The sequence below is a fragment of the Sander vitreus genome, chromosome 17 (assembly GCF_031162955.1).
Source record: "Sander vitreus isolate 19-12246 chromosome 17, sanVit1, whole genome shotgun sequence".
Lineage (NCBI taxonomy): Eukaryota > Metazoa > Chordata > Actinopteri > Perciformes > Percidae > Sander > Sander vitreus.
This window is the reverse complement of record NC_135871.1, coordinates 13,509,166-13,529,858: the sequence shown is the minus strand read 5'-3', so window position 1 is coordinate 13,529,858 and position 20,693 is coordinate 13,509,166. Positions and strand designations below refer to the sequence as shown.

General features: G+C 40.4%; 1 pseudogene; it reads right to left on the bottom strand.

The window, feature by feature from the left end:
- LOC144532804 (uncharacterized) overlaps nt 1-8,183 on the bottom strand; it is a 28,659-nt pseudogene extending 20,476 nt beyond the window's left edge.
- Nucleotides 8,184-20,693: the final 12,510 nt, after the last annotated feature.

Genomic DNA, 20,693 nt, shown 5'->3' with positions numbered 1-20,693 from the left:
AAAAATGTTGGATGACCCTCCCCTCAGCAAAGAATAAAAAGACATGACCCTCCCCTATTTTCCCCCGGTGGTCCATTCCATAAATACCGAACGGTCCCTAAGTATTTTAAAATACGTATGTGATATCTAATGCCTGAATGGCATACAGTGGAAGACTCAAGGCCATTAAATTGATGCTTGAGCAGGTCTATGAATGAACATGAAAGCGGGATAATAGTGGTGATGCTAGTTGCTCAACATGGGCTGTTACTCTTCTCTATCACATTAGCATAGATAGATCTCTCTGCAAATATGGCAATCTGTTTTTGCTCCCTGTGAAATGAGTTAATGATTTATTTGCAGTCTATATCCTGCGGTGCTGTGAAAAGTCTTTAACACACTCTTATTATATATTTATAGGGACACAGAAAACAACTACAAGGGTGTGTGTAAGGTGTTGTAGAAGGGCCGGTGTTGCTCCTTAGGACGCATGGAGGGTCATCCATGGAGTCCACTCAAGCAAAGAAATGAATGCAGCATGCAGGAAACAACATTGTTCTTGCAGTAAGATTTAGGATTTGCCCAGTCTTTCCTCCACTGCTCTTACTTAGGAACTCAGTGGCATTAGTATACATAGCTGCACAACTCTAGTCTGCTCTGTCTGCACACAGCGTACTACTGTGCATTTCAACGGGCCTTTCAACCTCATCTCTGTTGAGACATGGCCACTCTGTATTCTTATTTGATCATCTTAAAATGTATTACACCCCTTTTGCAATAGATCAAATATATTAGATAGAAGAGTATAATATACATGCATGTATTGTCAGACAACTAACTACTGCCCAAAAGCAACTACATCAAAGCTGCTTTGCTGCCACACTGCACAACAAATATCAAAACATTTTAATTAACAATATTGGACACTCTGTTGCCTCACTTGGCAAAGGTTCAAACCATTTACAGTGTTTACTTATGTTATGTGCTTTGTCATGTTGTGTTTCCAATAACAGAGTCTGCTGAGTTTTGGAACCTGCTAGACAACACCTTTCTAGTATCATCTAAATAACCTGTCTTGTCTTGCTTGTTTTGTTTTCTGTTTGTATAAAAGCTAAGCCTTGGAGTAAGTGTAGTCTAATTTGCTGTTATCTTTGCAACACCAGTTAGGTGTTTGCCAGTTTAAGCCTGCTGAATTAATCAAGGTTTGTTATTTTCTTCTTCTTTTACTCTCTTCTTTTAAAAAAAAAGTTGTTAGTTAACCTTTTTGAAATACTGCCAACCACTGCCTTCTCTATGTACTTGAGCCAGTGTCACAGGTGTACAGCAGCAATCAGGCATACATGGACCCAGCAGAGACATAACGCTCAGAGCTGAGTGACACTGTTCGGATGGAAGACAGATTTAAGCAGAGAATGGCTGAACTTACCACGATGGTTCAAAAGCTTCTTGCCACCTATCATATACCTGGAAGAGCAGGTTGTCGCTCTTTCTTCCTCTATCGAGTCATTACCGTGTCATGATTTTCATGCCAGTCCAATTATTACATCAAGTCCATCTTGTCTGGCATTCCAATGGGATGACCATCCTGTAACAGTGTCAGAAGCTGACAAATGACGTAATTCTCTATGACAGCATAGGGGAACTAAGGCAGACTACACCACTACATTCTCTACACTAGCAGCAGGGGGTGATTGGAATTTAATTATTCGGTGCGTGTTACCAGGGTTTGGGTGAAGTTTGCAAGTAAACTCGAAAGCGCTCATAAAACTTACAATTCAGGGCGAGACCTGGCTCCAGGACTGGCTCAGAAATTACCCTGGCAGTCTTCTCCACATATCAGGCATCAGTTGTTAATTTCAAGCTTCCTTGTGTACGCCTCTTTGGCCAGCATCTCTTCCTTGGACAGTGGGGAAAATGCAAATTGGGGTTATGCATCTCAGCAGACAAGAGCACTTGAGAGAAATATGAGATGGTTGCTGTTTGTACCGTAGGTACATTTTTAGCTGACTGGCCCAAATGGCAAAAAGCCAAGACCAATCAATAAATGCTTTTTCAGACAGGCTATTCTTTATGCCTTGTGATAAACTCTATAGGCTGGACTTCATACAATTAATGATGAGAAGAATTGTTGCCCTTGAATGACATACACTACCATCAGTGCCATGTTTATGTTTAATTTAATTTTTTGTTGATTTAATAATGTTTTTTTCTGTTACATGTTTATGCTGTGAAGCAACAGATTGTAGCACTATGTCCAAGACAAATTTCCCCTTGGGGACAATAAAGTGTATTCTATTCTATTCTATTCAAAAAGTGTCTGAACACACATCTACATTATTATTAATCTGTAGGATGACGATGTTCACTGATTCTAACTCCACAAGGCAATGTCTCCAGCTAGTACAGACCAGATCTACCAACAAATGAGTGAAGGTCAGACACTGACATCATGACTGCTGGACGTGGATAAGGCAGGATAGTTGGGCTTTCAGGGATGAGGGTTTGCCTCAAAGTTCTTGCCCCCACTGGGCTACATTTCCGGTAGCCGTGTCTTTCGGATTAACTGTTCCAACAATATAATTAGCTGTGTTTACAGGAGGGAAGCTGACAAAGGTTGACATCCTCATTGCTTCACTAGTGAGTGAAAATGACTACTTTCTTACTTTTTCGGGAAGAAGACATGGCAGGTTGTAGGATTTGGTGGTGAAAGCATGAACCTGCTGACCCAGGTCATGGGGTTAGCAGTGACAATGACCATAAGGGCTAAGCATTCCAAATGGGAAAGTATGGGAAATAATCCACACACAAACACACAAAAAACTATATTTTGACTGACTAATATTTTAGTCAGAGGCTGGTAACAGGCTGCAAACCTAAAGTGGGGACATAGCCAATCTAAGTCTCCCTGTAGACCTGGGCCTGATTGTGACAAATGAAACTAGACAATCTTGATGCAAATAGCACGAACAGATGCAGCATGCAATGTGCAACTTGTGAAATGGAATATCCATGTAATTGAAAACATAAGTTATAGCCTATCTTGGCTCCTCTGGCTCCCAAGAAGCTGTTTTATCAAAGGAATCACACTGCAGGAGAAGGGGACATGGCTTTCAAATGTTCTGACTGTTCCAATCTAACAGATTAATGAGTCGCACAGGCCTATGCCAACTCTGCCCCAAGGAAAGGAGGACACACGATGCTCCATATCAATAAAAAAAGACCTTTCTCCGTCATCAGATTCCACAGATGCAGTGAGAGGGCCTGTGAATGGCTGTTTGGAAAAGGGCACATTTATATATAATGTTAAGAGTTTAATAAGAGTTTAGCCAAGAATCTTTAAGCATAGCTTGTAATGCTTTACCATATGCCACTGACTGATTCACAACCTGCATTTAAGGACCCAATTTAGGGTGTAACACAATAAATCTTGACCAAAGCTCTTTGAGATATCATTGAAACAGAAAAATAACATCATACTAACCGTAATCAAATGAAAGAACCTAACCTCATTATATTGCTACTATCAAACTTTATGATTAATTAACAATAACAACAGATTAATATTTCCAATATTAGCATTAAATAGTAATGACAATGTCATACTTAAATTATCTCCTAAGGGAATTTCTAGGCCACATCTTATTTCATACCACTTTCTTGATTACATTATAAGATTTTTGATAATGCTTAACTTAACTGGACAATAATAGTAGGCATAAAAACCTGTGTATCTATATTAGACTGAATGTGTTGTGGCTGTAGCATAGCTCTTATTCAAAAGCAACCAAATAAACATTGCCGGTTTTCAAAGGCAGGTACAGTATTGGCCCTATCTGTTCATTTTTAAGAAATATTAGACCACTGTTATTAACACATTTCCAGGTTTACATCAGGTCATGGTTGATAATTTGATGCATATGCATATCAAAATAGATCATGAAGCAACAATATGTGAGCAGGAATCATTATTACAAAGTGTACCCAGATTTAGTTGTCCAGTTATGAATGTATTTGGAAGTTTGAAAAGAGCCAAACTCACATTGCAAATTCAAAACACCTAAAATAACAACAACCTGTTTTGGTCCCACAGTCACTTTTCAAAAATAATGCTGCAGTTTCCTGCCCTTAAGCTTAAAGCAAAGGCAGCACTATTTAATGACCTTAGTCTGAGCTGGGGAGTTTGAGAACTTCTTTTTAACTGCCACAGACAGACCCGTAGGGACACAGGAAACCATTTCTCAAAAGAACTTCAGGTTACCATTTACTTTCTGTTCTATATGCCACCATGCAATGTACAAAAGCAGAGCGTTGACAGGAACATTTTAATCTCTTGGCTGCTGTCAGAATTCATATACCATACACTCCAAAGTGATGTGAATATATTTTTGTACAAAAACGAAATACACTCCATATCAAATCAGCAGTGACCATTGTGATCACAAATATTGCAGGCTTTTAATGAAATTGTTTTTGATAAGATCAATACAGAAGGTTAGGTTAGCTTGGTATTATTACTGGAAACAGGGGGAAACAGCTAGCCTGGCTCTGGCCGTTTGGTAACAAACTCCAGCACCTCCAAAGCTTATACAATGTTCTATCTCGTTTGTTTAATCCATATAAGAACCAAAGTAAAAAAAAAACTACAGGATGCAGTTGTACATTGGATAATGCACTGGACTATTTCTTGGCCTGGAGTAGTGACTTCCTGAAGTCTACGCTGGTTACCTGGCAACTTCACAGTGAAGACAAGTCTTGTGGAAGTCACCGCACTGACGTGCTGGTAGGTAGGATTGCCTTTGTACAAAGCTATAGTCAAGCTATTTCCAATCCAGTCCATGCAAAGCTAAGCTAACTGGCTGACGGTTCTAGCTTCATATTTAACAGATATGAGAGTGGTATCGATATGTCATCTAACTCTCGTCAATAAAGCAAATAAGTATATTTTCTGAAGTTTTGCTATTTCTTTTAAATGAAGCATCATGTTGCCGTAGTTTGTAGCCAATATTTCTCTGCTGTTTATGCTGTTTGCTCCTATTGACAACAAGCTGTTGCTGTGCTGATTTTGCAAGTTGGAATGTCTTGTTTTGTGCCAGATGAAAACTCCCCAGAGACATTAATGTTCCTCTATTCACACATGCAGTTTTAGCTCTCATCTGGCAATAAACCTTATCTCATTATGTAGCTTTTTACAAAGGCTTCATCAATAGTAGCATCCAGTTTGAACTGTTCCCCATGCTGCTGCTGGCAATTGTGCGTCGCCTACTGTGAAGAGAGAGTTCAGACTCTGGTAACTCAGAGCCAACGGGCTTTTGTGATATCATGAGGCCTATACTTAAAGGACTGGAACCCACTCTCCATTCTGATGAAATGGAAATATTGAGTCTCCAGCTGTTTCTGACTGAATATTTATCTTAAATACTTATTTTCAGTTACTGTGGATAATTGCAGAAAGAAAAAAAATAAATGCAATTCCATGGATGTCACATTATTTAATGTATGTTTTTAACCTAGAGTTGCAAACAATAAATCGGCCCCAGAGTGTGTTTAATAGAAATTCTGAAACAAATGGCAGTGTCATCTTTTACCAAAATGAACATACTCATTTCACCAAGCAGGGAGAAAAGTAATTATGACTCTTAATTGAAACTGGCAGTAAATTAGAGTAAGGGGAAAGAGATGAAATGGTCTCGTCAGCATGATGAACCTGTCCTGAAGTCACAGTGTGCATGCTAGTGTTGCCTTTGGAAGGAATTACACCAGTGGGACCTTTTGGTGGATTGTACTTCACACAACCACACAGTTTCATTCAACTCCATCTTGCAACAATAAAGCTTACATGGAAATAATATTGTCCTTTTGGAAGAGAACACCGTTGGGTATTTTTTCGTTGAATGACCATCATGGACCCCTACTCCACCATGATGTGTGCATTGTGAATGTAGTAATAGGGTTGGGTTTAGACAGACTTTTGTTCTTATTTTAAATAATAGCAGAAGGGAACAACATCATCAATGGACAGGTGATTGAGAGGGTGTGTGTGCAACTGGCAAAGGCAGCGTAAACAACACATTAATATCAGGCCAAAATAGAGGTGATGGAAAGCACACTGAATAAACCAGCAGTACCAAGCAGAGAAAAGACAAGGGTGTCACACATCCAACATGCCACTGTAACAATAGCTCTACTTATTATTAAAAAAACATGCATTAAAAGAAATGGCCATGTTGGATTTCAGAGCCCAAGCAAAGGATTTATTTGGAATTGTATGGTGTATCGAAAATATATAGAATAAGGAAATTAAAAATAAGGAAAAGAAATGTTAAAGCATCAACATAAAGCATGCTATTATAAAATGAATGACTACAATTGTGGTGTATGCTGTATAAAGAGTACTTTGAAGAGGAGCATCCTCTATCAGTTGTCAGTGAGGGAGCAGTGACATCTTCAATGCCTTATCATTTCATGCTCTGGTGCACCTTGTGAGTGACAGCTCTGATGTGCCAACTGACAGACAACACAGCTCAAGGGTATGAAAAGCAGGATCTCCCCTTTTCTGAAGTCGCTGAAGAAGTTGGAGCTGCTGGGAACTGATCAGACTACAGAGTCAATTGGCAAGGAAAAAACAAAGACCATAATAAATAAACACACAAACTCAAAGTCTTCATGAATGTCAAGGATTTAAGACAAACTGGAAACTTAGGCAGGACTTTAGGTTGAAAGGCCTCCATTTGGCAAACAATAGTACTAATCCACCTTAAATAATAAAATTAACAAAAGCAATGTTTAGGTTTAATGAGCCATCTGCTACTACTGGTAGTATATAATTGGCATTATTTCAATAATTCAATCATTTGTGGTATTCATGTTTTTTAGTGACATCTTTGGTCACTGCTGTGTAGCATTTTGCATCGATCACTTTACATCAGTGTTGTCACTACATCTTGTCATTAGACTGACAGCAGCTTGTACACACCAAAACGATGAAGCATGAGCTGTCAAAGTAAAGCAGCTAAAGGAACTTTAGAAAGCTTCACATGGCAGCCAAAGAATGACCGTATTTATAGACAAAATATATTTATATTTCATAAAAAAACTGAAGAATCTGTTGCTATGGTAATGTTTACTTACAACCACTGACAAGCAGATACCCAGCTAGCTTATAGATTTATATGAAGACAATCCTTGATGCTCCTGGGAAACATTTCTGCCTCTGATTGAATGGTTGAATGATTGTTTTGAATTTCAATAATTAAGTGTACAGGAAATGTCGGAGAACCCACTCCTCCTCTCCTCTAATTCTGGCCACCTCACCATTCTTATCATGCTTGACCTTACTGCAGCCTTCAACACTATCAACCACTCCATCCTGCTGTCCCGACTGGAAACCTACTGCAACATCAGTGGCACCGCCCTCTCCTGGCTCCGTTCCTATCTCACCAACGGACAACAGTTCATACACATCAACAACAGCCCCTCCTCCGTTGCTACTCTGTCACAAGGTGTCCCCCAAGGTTCGGTGCTTGGTCCTCTCCTATTCATCCTTTACATCCTGCAACTCGGAAATATCATACGTCAACATGGTCTTCACTTCCACTGCTCACCGATATTCAAACCTGGATGCAAACCAACTTCCTCCAACTCAACTACAATAAATCCGACTTGATTCTCATCGGCCCGAAATCCCTCACAAAGAACACCCATAACTTTGGTCTCACTGTCAACAACTCCACCCAGTCTCCATCCCCACACATCCGTAACCTGGGAGTCATCTTCGACAGCAACCTCACTTTTGAAAACCACATCAACCAAATAACCAGAACTGCCTTCTTTCACTTCAAAAACATTGCCCGTCTCCGCCCATCACTCACCTTCTCTGCTGCCGAAACTTTGATTCACACCTTCATCACTTCCAGAATTGACTACTGCAACATCATCCTCTATGATTCACCTGCAAAAGCCTTAAATAAACTCCAATACATCCAAAACTCTGCTGCAGAACCTCCACTGGCTCCCTGTTTTCCAACGCATCCAGTTTAAAGTCCTCCTCCTCACCCACAAAGCCCTCCATAACCAGGCTCCTTCCTACCTCACATACCTGCTCCATCACCACAATCCCCCCGTAACCTCTGCTCCTCTGACGCAAACCTCCTCTCCACACCACTCAGGACCAAGCACCGTACCTGGGGTGATAGAGCTTTCACCATTGCAGCCCCCTCCCTCTGGAACTCCCTACCATACACATCCGTGACTGTACTGACCTGGACACATTCAAAACACTAATCAAAACACACCTCTTCAGATTAGCTTCCCACATACAATAGTTTTACATTTCTCACCTGATAGTTACTGGTTTTATTGTTTTTAATTGCTTTTAATATGCTTGTTTTATGTGTTGGTTGTATTGCTTATCTGTTTTTAATGTGCTATGGTGCTGGTTTTACTGTAAAGTGTCTTTGAGTACCATGTAAAGCGCTATATAAATAAAATAATATTATTATTAAAAATGTAGAACATTATCTTACAAGTGTAGCTTGTGTTACAGGCTGACCTAATGTTAGCTACAATAACAGCATTGGCTAATTTAGTATTTCTTTCTAAGGAAAATATTTAACTTTTCTGAATGCCCTTTGGTTGTTAAATTACAAACAAAAGTATGTTAACAACACTAATGACAAAGTCCTGTGTGAAAAGGACTCAAATGTACTGCTAAAGAAGAGCCTGTATCATATTCTTCTCTTCCTCCTCACTACTGTACTGGGGTCCTAGGAGTTGGATCTGATATTGAACCTTGCTTTTATTGTAATCAAACATAGTCTTGGATTTTTTTCTTCCTTAGTGTTTTTGTAAGTGAAGTTTGAGTTTCTCAATAATCAATCAATCAACATTTATTTATATAGCACTTTACAGTAACCAAAAGGTATCCAAAGTGCTTCACATCAAAAACCAAGACTAAAACACACATCATATAACATCATACAATAAAAAGAATGACACATAGAAACAATAAAATCAGAAAAGGTTACATATAAATGGGAGAGGGAAATTGTCACACCACTACTATGTATTAAAAGCCTTTCTAAACAGATAAGTTTTGAGTTTAGACCAAAAAAGCGCTACATCTGTAGTCGTCCGAATTTCAGGGGGTAACTTGTTCTGCAAAAGTCTGATCACCCCACTGTTTGTACTTTGACCTTGGGACTTGGGACCGCAAGGACCGGTTGTGCTCACGCAGGGTTAAGATCTCGGACAGATACCGGGGCCAGGTCGTTTAAGGCCTTGAAAACAAACAATAAAATCTTAAAATTGATTCTAAAACGCACAGTGAGCCAATGTAGGGTGTAGAGAACAGGAGTGATGTGTGCGCGTCTAGATGTATTTGTTAAAAAGCGAGCAGCAGCATTTTGTACAAGTTGAAGTAGTGAGATGGTGGTCTGGTTCAGACCAACATAGAGAGCATTACAATAATCCAACCTTGAACTGATGAAAGCATGAATAGCCTTTTCTAGATCATGCCTGTTAAGGAAGGGTTTAACTTTAGCCAGGAGACAAAGCTGGAAAAAGCTCATTCTAACAACATTGCTGATTTGCTTATCAAATTCCATGTTGCAATCAAAAGTAACCCCCAGATTTTTGACAGCTGGCTTAAGGTATGAAGCCAGGGCTCCCAAACGCTGGACCGTTAGGCATACCTGAAGTACTAAAGACGATACACTCAGTTTTAGCTTCATTCAAATGAAGAAAGTTTTGTGAAAGCCACAACTTAATAACATTAATACAGCTAAGCAGGGAGTCTAGTGCGACACTGTCATTCGGTTTCATAGGCAAATAAATTTGTAAATCATCTGCATAACAATGAAAAGACAGGTTATGTTTTCCTATAATAGCCCATAAAGGCAACATAGGCAAAACAGGATGGGGCCAAGAATAGAACCCTGGGGTACCCCACAGGAGAGAGGAGCAGTAGACGAGGATACGTCACCAATCATGACAGAAGCTTCTATTTGTCAAATAGGATCTAAACCATGTAAGTACTGAGCCTTGGATGCCTACACACTGATCAAGGCGAGAGAGGAGGACTGCATGATCCACTGTATCAAACGCCGCTGTGAGGTCCAAAAGCACTAAAACAGCCAGATTCCCAGCATCTACAGACAAGGCAATATCATTGTGCACTCTAAGCAGTGCAGACTCAGTGCTATGACGTGATCTAAAACCAGATTGACATTTTTCAAACACACAGTTCAGTTGCAAAAAGGCTTGTAACTGTATAAAAACAACTTTTTCCAAAACCTTTGACAGAAAAGGCAGATGTGAAACTGGTCTAAAATTGGACAATACTGTTGGGTCAAGCTGAGGATTCTTAAGTAGGGGCCTGACCACAGCATGTTTAAAAGCAGCTGGGACAGAACCTAAACTAAGACAGGAATTAAAAAAAGTAAGAAGACTTGGTGCTATTAAAAGCCTCCTTCACTATCCTGGCAGGAACAATGTCTAAAAGACTGAAGTTGGTCGGTTTCATGTGTTGCTCTACCTCAGTTAGCAATGTCAGAGAAACTGGCTTAAATTCCCCAAACACAGCAGAGTGCACAGGAGCAGCAGGTACAAACACATTGAAATTAGCACTGGCGTTTTGCCTGACAGATGCAACTTTGTCAATAAAATAACAGAGAAAATTCTCACATGTACTGTTTGAAACATCTGTCGGAGCAGAGGTTCATGGATTCACAACAGAGTTTATGACATTGAATAACACTCTAGGTTCATGGCAACTGCTAGCTATGACAAATGAGAGATGCTGCATCTTCGCCACCTTCACAGCCTTCTGGTATGCTGCTAGACTGTCCCTGAATAAACCCAGAGATACATGCAAATTGTCCTTGCACCTTCAGTTTTTCTGCAGTGTTGCCTAAGGGCCCTTGTGGTGTCATTTAGCCAAGGGTCCGCCTTAGGTTTAATAGTTTTAGTCTGAACAGGGCCAATAGAGTCTAAAATGTCAGTGCATGTGGAGTGGAACACAGAGAGAATGTTATCTGGGGAAGAGGGAGATACCAGACCATTCTTTGCATAAAACTGTGAGCCCACAAACGCAGAAGCAAACTCTCCAGCTGTAGAGGAGGTGATGCAGCGGCGCCTAGAAGCTGAGGATATAGGCCTACTAGCAGGTGGTGGAACACTGATCTCAAACCTGATGGGGAAGTGATCTGAAATACCAGTTTCTGTTATTTCACTGAGTGAAACTGAAAGCCCATATGAGATGATGAGATCCAGGGTGTGGCCAAGATGATGTGTTGGCCCTTCCACACATTGATTAAGGCCAAATGAGTTCAAAAGAGTTTTAAAATCATGAGCAAGTGGGTTTGAGGGGCAACACACATGGATATTTAAGTCCCCACAAACCAGGAGCTTGTCATATTTAGGAACAACATCAGCTAAAAACTCTGAAAACTCGCTCATAAAATCCTTGTTGAGTTTTGGTGGGCGATAAATAACTGCACACAACACAGGAGAATCCAGATCAGCCACAAACAGCTGAAGCTCAAAACTATTATAACAGGATGCAGGTAATAATCTGCGTCTGTACTCATCTTTGAAGAGAGTGACCAGCCCACCACCTCGACCTGACACTCTGGGCGAGTTGAGGAAAGAACAGCTGGGGGGGAGGAGCTCCGAGAAGGCGCTGTCATCACCTGGTTTCAGCCAGGTTTCCGTCAACAACAGAAAATCCAGCGCATTTGTCGTAGTGAAGTCATTCAATATAAAAGTCTTATTCGTGAGTGATCTAGTGTTGATCAGCGCCATGCGAATTGAGCGTCTTTCTGTCTGTTGGGAAGCACGATTGATCGGGCGGAGATTCCCATGCTCGCAGCCTCGCTTTGAGCGCTTCCTGTTCGAGCAGCGGGGGGGTGGGCGTCGGAGTCGGGTACAGTCGACCGGAGCCACCGCTAACTGTGTACCAGAGAAAGCCGCGGATTGCAGCCGATGAACTCCGCGGAAAACCCAACACAAGGATAGCCCAGATCGCTGGTGGAGGATGATGCCAGGTACGATCTGAGCCTGACACGTACTCCACCTCTTTTACCGCGTCTCCTGCGGCGATTGTTGCGGAGAGGCAGGCAGGTCTGACGCCATAGATAGGCCGGTATGGACGCCAGGAAAGACGGCGGCGTAGATTGACCATCAGAACCGTAGATTGGTACTTTCTCCGCAGAATAATATATACTTAAAAGAGTCAGGTGGTCATACACCAGCAGAGGTGACACATTTCGAATCACAAACAGTAGAAAGAGGCAAATATACAATAATTCCAACACAGGTAAGCGGCGAGACACACACAGCGGCGCCATCTTGAACCAGGTCTCATGGCAGTTTCTGAAGGTGGCACTCTTTTTTCTTTTGTCTGTTTTAATTATTATGAAATTATTGTATTCAGAATAGTTGACTAACTCAAGGACAACTGACATGCCATGCAGGGAATTCAGTAGAATTAAAATTAGATGAAAAAAGTAGCTTTGTCTTTAATGAACTCAGCTCTAAAATCATTTTGAAGGTCAGAAAAAGACTTATTCATCATGGCATGGTCATCTTGTTTGGCAGAATGTCATTAATCCTTCAGATTCACAGTGATTTAGTTGTGAATTTATTAGAAATACAAGCGTTTAAGGTTTATTTTAAAACCTTTAAAGTGCCCATATTATGATAAAAAAAATCACTTTTTCTGGGATTTGGGGTGTTATTTCGTGTTTCTGGTGCTTCCACACACATACAGACTTGTAAAAAAACATCCATGCTGTTTTGAGTGAGATACGAGTTTCTGAATGTATCCTGCCTTCAGTCTCCGGGTGAGCTGGTCAAAATCTACAGGGCCGTCTACGTCATTGGCCGAAACATTTGGTGTGTGCTAACCACTTTAGCTAATACCACATCAGCTAGCTGTTTCTCCAACTTCGGTCAGTAAAAGGCAGGATTAGCCAGGAGACTTCTTCTAAACGAGGGCACACTTCCAAGGTGGATAACCACTAGCAGCGTTAGCTTCTAGCTAGTAGCCCAGTACCTAGCTGCTGTGCATGTGCGACTTCCAACAAAGATGGGAGTGTAGTGTGATGCCTTAAGCTGTAGCTAAAACAGAGAGCTCAGGGTAAAAAGAGGAGCTGCAGCAATGTGCAGTACAACAAAAATATGGTGTTTTTTGAAAATTAAACCATGTAAACCTATTCTGGTACAACCTCAAAATACAATTATGAACCTGAAAATAAGCATAATATGGGCGCTTTAATCTTCCAGATAAGAGGGGTTAGGGCTGCATGCAGGATCATATTACTTTGTTAAAACGGCATTGTTGAATCTGAGACTTGGATCTGTTTGCATGGCCGCATTAAGCTTTTGGAGAAAGGTGTGACCTATAATCTGTACAGGCGGGAATTCTGAGTAGAGGTTGAGTAGAGGTGCCCAGCAAAGCATATAAATACGCAGCTCTTGTCTTCCCTTTCAACACACTTATTTCCTATAGTAACTTATCCTTGTGAACAGTTGATGATACCTGTTTTCTGTACACTGAAATAATTACATTAAACTGTGATTTAACATTTACTGTATGGAGTATGACATTATTCATAAATTTAGTTCTGATAGTAAATCACCAGTTAGGAGGGTGTATGGTCCATTATTGCTGAATAATGAGATTAAAGCTGAACTTAAAAAGAAACTGTTTGATTCTTGGATGTCTGCCTGATTCATTATCTTGAACTGCTGCCAATGGATAAAGTCCAGATCTACAGTATTTGGGGTGGTCTATGCGTTCAGTGGTACCGTTGTTTTTTTTTATGGAGGCAGTGCATAACCAGCAGGACATCATCAAAGAAGAACTATGACTTGTCTTGTCAGCTCTGGGGTAGCTATGGCTCAGGAGGAAGAGCGGGTCGTCCTTTGATTGCTGGGTGGATGTTCAATCCATGAAAAGCTATTTGAACTGTTGAAGTTCCATAAATCTGGACAGCACTACAACCATAGATATAAAGGTAAATATAAGGTCCAAGATCAAGTTACACCAAATGTACAAAAGCTCACACCAGGCTCTATTCTTCACTATGGCTTTTACATTTAAAAATGTCATTAATTGTTTTGTAAACGTTTATTTGAATGTATGTGCTGTATATTAAGAAATCTTTCTATATTAAATATAAAAACGATACAAATATGTAAATAAATCTTTGTATTACTTTTATTTTGAATTTTACTTTTACTTTTAACAGTATTGGTGGGGTGGCTTTCTTGTGTCATGTGATTTGTTATATGTAGACTGACCAATACCAATAGAACCATTTGCTTTAGCAATTGCTGATGTCATGTCAAAATTCATATTCATAACAGCGCTCTGTGTCCATATCACTGGTATTGTTACATTGTTAGTTTTTCGTTGTAGGTGTGCTCAATCACTATGTTCCATTTTTTACAATGTCAACTTAAATTTGTTACAGTTATAGGGGTTCTTTGTGAGATAATGATTCTATTAGCTAAAGGATAGAAGCTTGTTATGTACCTCTTAATGTAAAATAATGAAACAAGTGACTTTTTTCAACGTTATATTGGTGACAGAAAGGAAAACAATTGGAATGACTTCCTGGATACATTAATAACTGGCTTATTCAAGTTAGGTTGAGTTTATTTATAGAGTGCTTTTAACAGACTTGAGTGACACAGAGTACCTAGCACAAAGCAGTAGCCACAACAGCAGATGAAAAAACAAGGACACTAAAAACATGAGATGAGAGCCAGAGCCTGTGTTGTGTGTGTGCACATCTGCACGAGTGTAAGTGCATATGAGGAAAAAAAATGGCAATATCAGGACACCCTGCATAAACAGTAAGTGTACAACTGCAGTAAAGAATATAAAGTATAATGTAAGTAATAAAGTATATACTGTATAAAGAGAAAAAAGGCTGGTGAGGTAGGAGTTAAGGTGTTAATGTGCTGTAAAGTGTGCTGAATGAATTGTCGGAATTTATGTGTCGGCTTAGGAGGGTTGTTAGGGAAAGACCCTGTACCAGCTGTTTTCTTTTCTGAGTTCTCTGAGGGGCTCTGAGAGTATGTGTTAGCTACGGAGAATAAGTCAGGCACAACACCATCTAATGCCTTGGAAGTTAGACATACAGTAGGACTTACCATCAATTATGTGTACATAAAGAGTCCACTGAAGAAAGACTCAGACAGGGGTAATACATTGGTGTTGGCGTGAGAACAGCTGCATAGTGACACATTGTTTGTTGATTCTGGAGGAAACAAAAGTGTAGATTCATTTCTCTGGGCCGTTAAAAGAAAAATGTCCTATCCCTGAGATATTTTTTGTTTGTGAAAGCACACACTGAGTCTGACAAAACAGAGATCTAGTGCAAATTTTGTCAAGAAGGTGAAAAGAAGGTGAAAGAGAGAAGTTTATTTGTTTACTGTTATTCCTTAGATTCATTTTTAAATGAATTACACTTGGAGATTTTAAGATAACCATTAAGAACCTGCATATGAAAGTTTATGTAGGCTACATTTATTCTCACTCATAAAATGTACAGCCTCAGTTTTTGTCTCTTGTTATTAGTGAAATGCCAGTAGATTTGTCACACATAAGCAGGGCTAATTTCCATTATACTCACATTCATTCTTCCCCTTTAATTGTCCAGTATTGGTTGTTGTAATGCTCTATTTTGGTAATATTATCTACAGAGATGTGTGTACAAATAACTTGACCTATTTAGGTGAGGGACTTCGATTATAACGCATATAAAGTATTATGTGCATACATTTTTGTTGCAAAATAGATACATTGTTAAATTAGTCGACATTCACCAATGCAGGCACCCACACCCAAAACTATTCAATAAAATGCCCAGTGATGCAGATTCTCATTCCAGAGTGCTTTCTGTAAACTCAAGATGTTATGTGAAAAGCTTTAAAAATCTACCTCAGAGTCAAAATTATTTTTAAACAACTCTTTTTGGATCAATTAAATACTCTGCTGTTCAGTCATCCAAAACCATCTTTAATGCAATACAAATACAAAACAAAAAACAAATAGTGAAGAAGACAACTCCCAAGAGTATACTGCCTAATGTTCACATCATGGTTTAAAACTGATGTTCTTCAAAATTGTGTCTTTGTTTGCATTTGCACCCCCTCTTATTCTCCCTAGTGCATATACAGTCGAAGTAGAGTGTGTCGCTTGCCACTGCATGTCAATAATGTCAATAATATGCAATTACAATCCATCTTTTAATACAATTAAATCATCTTTATATATACAGTATATATTTTTAATTTTGTGTGTGCATATATACAGATTATTTAATTGAGTAATTTCCACTGTATGATTCCATCACAATGAAAGATGAAAATTGGAATGAAAGACTAGCTCTACCTCTGACTAGCTCCTTGCCCATTAGCCTTGATGTCACAGGACGGAGGCATGTCAATAAAAAGTCATAGCGGAAATCATACATTTATGCTGATAGTAGACTGTATGAGTTGTTAGTTCAATGTATGAAAACAAAGTTCGGAGGCATGTAAACATGGTATTTGTAAACAGTGTTTAAGCCACACAGTGAATCACATGGCTGATTTGTAACAGTATCATGATCATCAACCGGTCAACCAGTCTTAATTAGAAGTGGGCAATTGTATCAAGCTCAGCGCATTTTGTAACTAATTCATATAGAATCAACCAAAATAAGTTAGTCTGTAGCATTATTGCAAACTAACTAACATCCAATCAAACACAGCACTGTTATAAATTAGTTTAAATTGAAGATCTTATATGTTCTTGGTGTTTCCATAGTTTTTTTTTCTTTTTCTTTTTTACCTGTCCTACCTGAGACGACATGCCCCGTGGACAGCCACACCCCCACCCGAAGGGAGAAAGGCACATAGCCATGCTAGGGAGCCCCCACTGCCAGGGACCACCGCAGGAGAATCAGGGGCGACAACCCTCCAGCTCAGCTCCCCCATGTGCAGACAGAGGCTGCAGGCCCCGGACGAGGGCCCCACCTGACATGCCTGGGCTGGGCAAGGCAGACACCGATCTCTGTGTTGCCATCGACACTCCGGGCCTCCGGGGGCAGGAAACAGGGCCAAGGAATGGCCTTTGGGAGCCCCACCATCAATCTGCCCGCTTGCGTACATGTAGTTGTGTTGTGCTGTGTTGGATGCATGCAATAGCTTGTGAAGTGTGGAGGGTTGGGATGAAAATAAGGTGCGTGTTAAACTAAGGTGCAATTAAAATTGGGTGGCAGTCGTGGCACAGGCCCTCCAGACTTGCCCCTCCTACCACCCGAGCCCTGAATGTCTAATGTGTGATTAAAATCGAGGGGGGATCAGTGGAGTGGGTAGAAAAGAGGGCAACGCCGCAATGAAGCTGCCCCACCCACCAAACGCCCAGCAGCATGCCAGCCCCCCAGAACCCTAAGGGTGTGTGTGATAAGACTGAACCGGAGGGGAGAGGTGGTAGGAGTCACAGGGGGCAAGGCAGAAATGATCCTCCCCCCCAGAGCCAGCTTCTTGACTGGCTCCAACATTCACCCCCATTCCCTGCCCCCCAGGTCCATACAGCCCAGGGCTCGTGGCAAGAGCACCCCGAGCACTGCTAGCAACCCGGAGTCAGCAACCATCCAGCCCAACCCAAGGGCAGGCCCAGGGGAGTCCAGCCCCCCCCACCTGCAGACCCACACCAGACCCAGGAACCCAACTCCCCCAAACCCCCAAACCCCAGGCCCTCCCACCCCCCCACCCCCCATGGAAGATCCTTTCCTGTACCATTAAATAATCTTCTTCCCCAATACATTTACAATGCACAATATCAAGACTTGTTTGCTGCGAATAATTCTAATTGCTCAAGCACTAAATATGCTCAAAAACTGTCATACTGGCCTATGTATAATGCATTATAGCAAAGATCCAGTTTCTTTTAGTCTTCTTTGGGTTGAAAGTTCACACAAAGAATACTGTATTTGTAAGAACTGATGTCTGACATGGCTTTTAATACACGTAACACATAATTTAGCAGAATTGTGCAAAGGCATCCATTTCTTTTTTGAGGACTTGAATGGTGCCAAGTTTTAGTTCTTTCCCACTTTATATCATGGCTGGTACTACAGAGCATGGATAGCGAAATGTAGTTGACTTATGTAATACACAAAGATGCCATCAAAGCCTGTTTGGTTGGGATTTAAAGGGAAAGACAGACCCCCCCTGGGCAGTGAAGTCATATGGGAGAAAAGGCAGTGCCTTTGAAGCCTGAGTAAATGAGGCACTTTTGCTCATCTGGGGAGTGGAGGAGAGAATGAGTGAGAGGATGCCTGTGATGCAGACAGACATACCTGCAGATGGATCATTTCACAGCAAGGACAAGTGCCATATCACTGCAGCAGCCTCTATATCCAACAACTCATGTAGACTCTGAGGCGGGGCGGTTTTGAGTGAATAGTGACAGTGTTATTTTCATGTTCATCAGGCAACATTTAATCATGAAAAAAATAAAAGAGAAGTGTGATCTTCTGGCAAAACAAGGCAAGAAAATGAAACAGAAATTTACAGAGCAAGTGAGGTGAAATGTAACTTCAGAGTCAAATCAGAAAATCTTAACAGGCCTGCAATGACATCAACAATGTCACTTTTGTCACCAGTCGCTCTGACTGGAAGTAGAAGCCAGTGATTGTAATGTCCTGCTATGGTACTCCAGACACAATATCTGTCTCCGGGACTGTCTAGGACTGTGCGTAAATTGGCACTTTGAACACCAGGGTGCACCATGGCAAACTTCAATTGCAACCAGACAATACCTCCACAACAATAAAAATGTGTTTGTCAGGCTGCAAGCTGCTTCAGTGTTTATATAGTGTGATCATGTGAGAGGGTTTATCTTCCTGATTAACTGACATTTAGATTTTCTCTTGTCACCCTGTTCAATTAAACTAACTTTGTTGGTCATAAGATTACATTTTCACAATGATTGGTGTGACAATGTGTACATATAAGTAACCAGAAACTCTACTGTAATGTCAACTCGACGAAGTTCATACAGGAACGAACCAAATTACCCACAGATTTATGAAATAAATAGCGATAAATAGAGAATAGCAATTTATATCATTTAGACACATGTAGAATCATAGTTTAATATACAGCTCAAAATACCTGCTCTCTTATTTTGATGGATCTTTTCCTGTGGGACTAATTATTACGATTTCTCATTTTACCCGCCAAGATGAGTTGTCTTCTTCCTAATCTTCAGCCATGTGACATTTGGTGTAATTAATTCCAGTTGAGCCTTCTATTTCAGGCTGTGCTGTCTCTGATGAGAGCAGGATGGTGCCGTTTTATCACCTCTAGTTAACACCTCCTGTGTTCCTTCCAGGCAGAGCAGGTTGGAAGCGAACACCAAAATCTTGACAAGGTGATTCCTACAAAATCAACCAAGGCCACTTTTAAAGCCTCATGATTTATGTTTAATTTGAGCCTCAAAGATGAATTTAAGATGTTCAAAATGAACTTCTTCTTAATTTACAATTCAATTAAGTCCATATTTTATGGTGGTGCCCTACAGCAAACACTTTAGCATTTATTTGTTGGAAACTGTTAAAATGAGGAAGGGAGAGCGAAGTACATACTACTGTAACCTTTGGTAGTTGAGCCAATGGGAGTTTTGTTTTATATTAATGCACTGTTCAGACTTTGAGTTTCCACATTACTAAAACATTTCACACTAACTAACTAACACTAACCTTGACAGTAGGAAACTATGATGGAATTATAAACCAGAACGGGTTTTCCAAGTGCATTTATATGTTTAGCTTTTTCCATGTGTGAAATACCCTGTGAAGAAACAGATGATCACATAGTGCCCTAACGGTGGAGTAAAATAACACCCCGAACAGTATGCTAAAGGACTAGTTGGATGAGAAGTTTGAGAACATTTGTATGTGTCTGTGCGGTAAATATGACTCAATAGCCAACCGCCGATTAGCTTAGCATAAATACTGAAAGCATACGGGACAGCTAGTCTGGAGATATAATGTGGTAATTAGTGAGCTTTTGATATGCAGGTAGATTTTGTTACCTATGGACAGAGCCAGGCTAGAGCTGTTTTCCACTGTGTCCAGTTTTTGTGCTATAGCTAAGCTAATTGGCTGCTGGCTGTATCTTCACGAGAGTGTTATTCATTTTCAAGAAAGTCAAGAAAGTGAATAAGCGTATTTTCTGAAATGTAAATTTCTTGAATACCTTAAGATCTCTGCTGCTACAGCCTAAAGACCCAAGGACCTTTTTTGATCTTTTCCAAGGTCAGAAATGAAATTTCACGCCATTTTCAGGTTGTCTTTGTAGAATGCTTTCTTTACTTTCCTTACCTTTGTTGCATTGGATTATTAGAGTAGGACTTCTCTCAGCCATTGTTGTGACTTGGGATTTGATTTTCTAGGAAAGTCAATAAGACTGTATCTGTTATACCTGGTCTATTCCAGCCCGGTCTCACGGCAGTTCGTGTAAATGTCACGTTATTTTTAATCTATTGACACGTGTTCACGGGAGCGTTTTTCTCGTTTTTTATGTGGTAGCCAGCACAAAAATGTGAAGTAATGTATTTCAATGGGAAGCATATTTCGTGGTCACAGCACGAAAATGGTAGGGAGTAGTATAAAAAGCCGAACAACACAGGACTTTCACCCGGGCGAATGGCG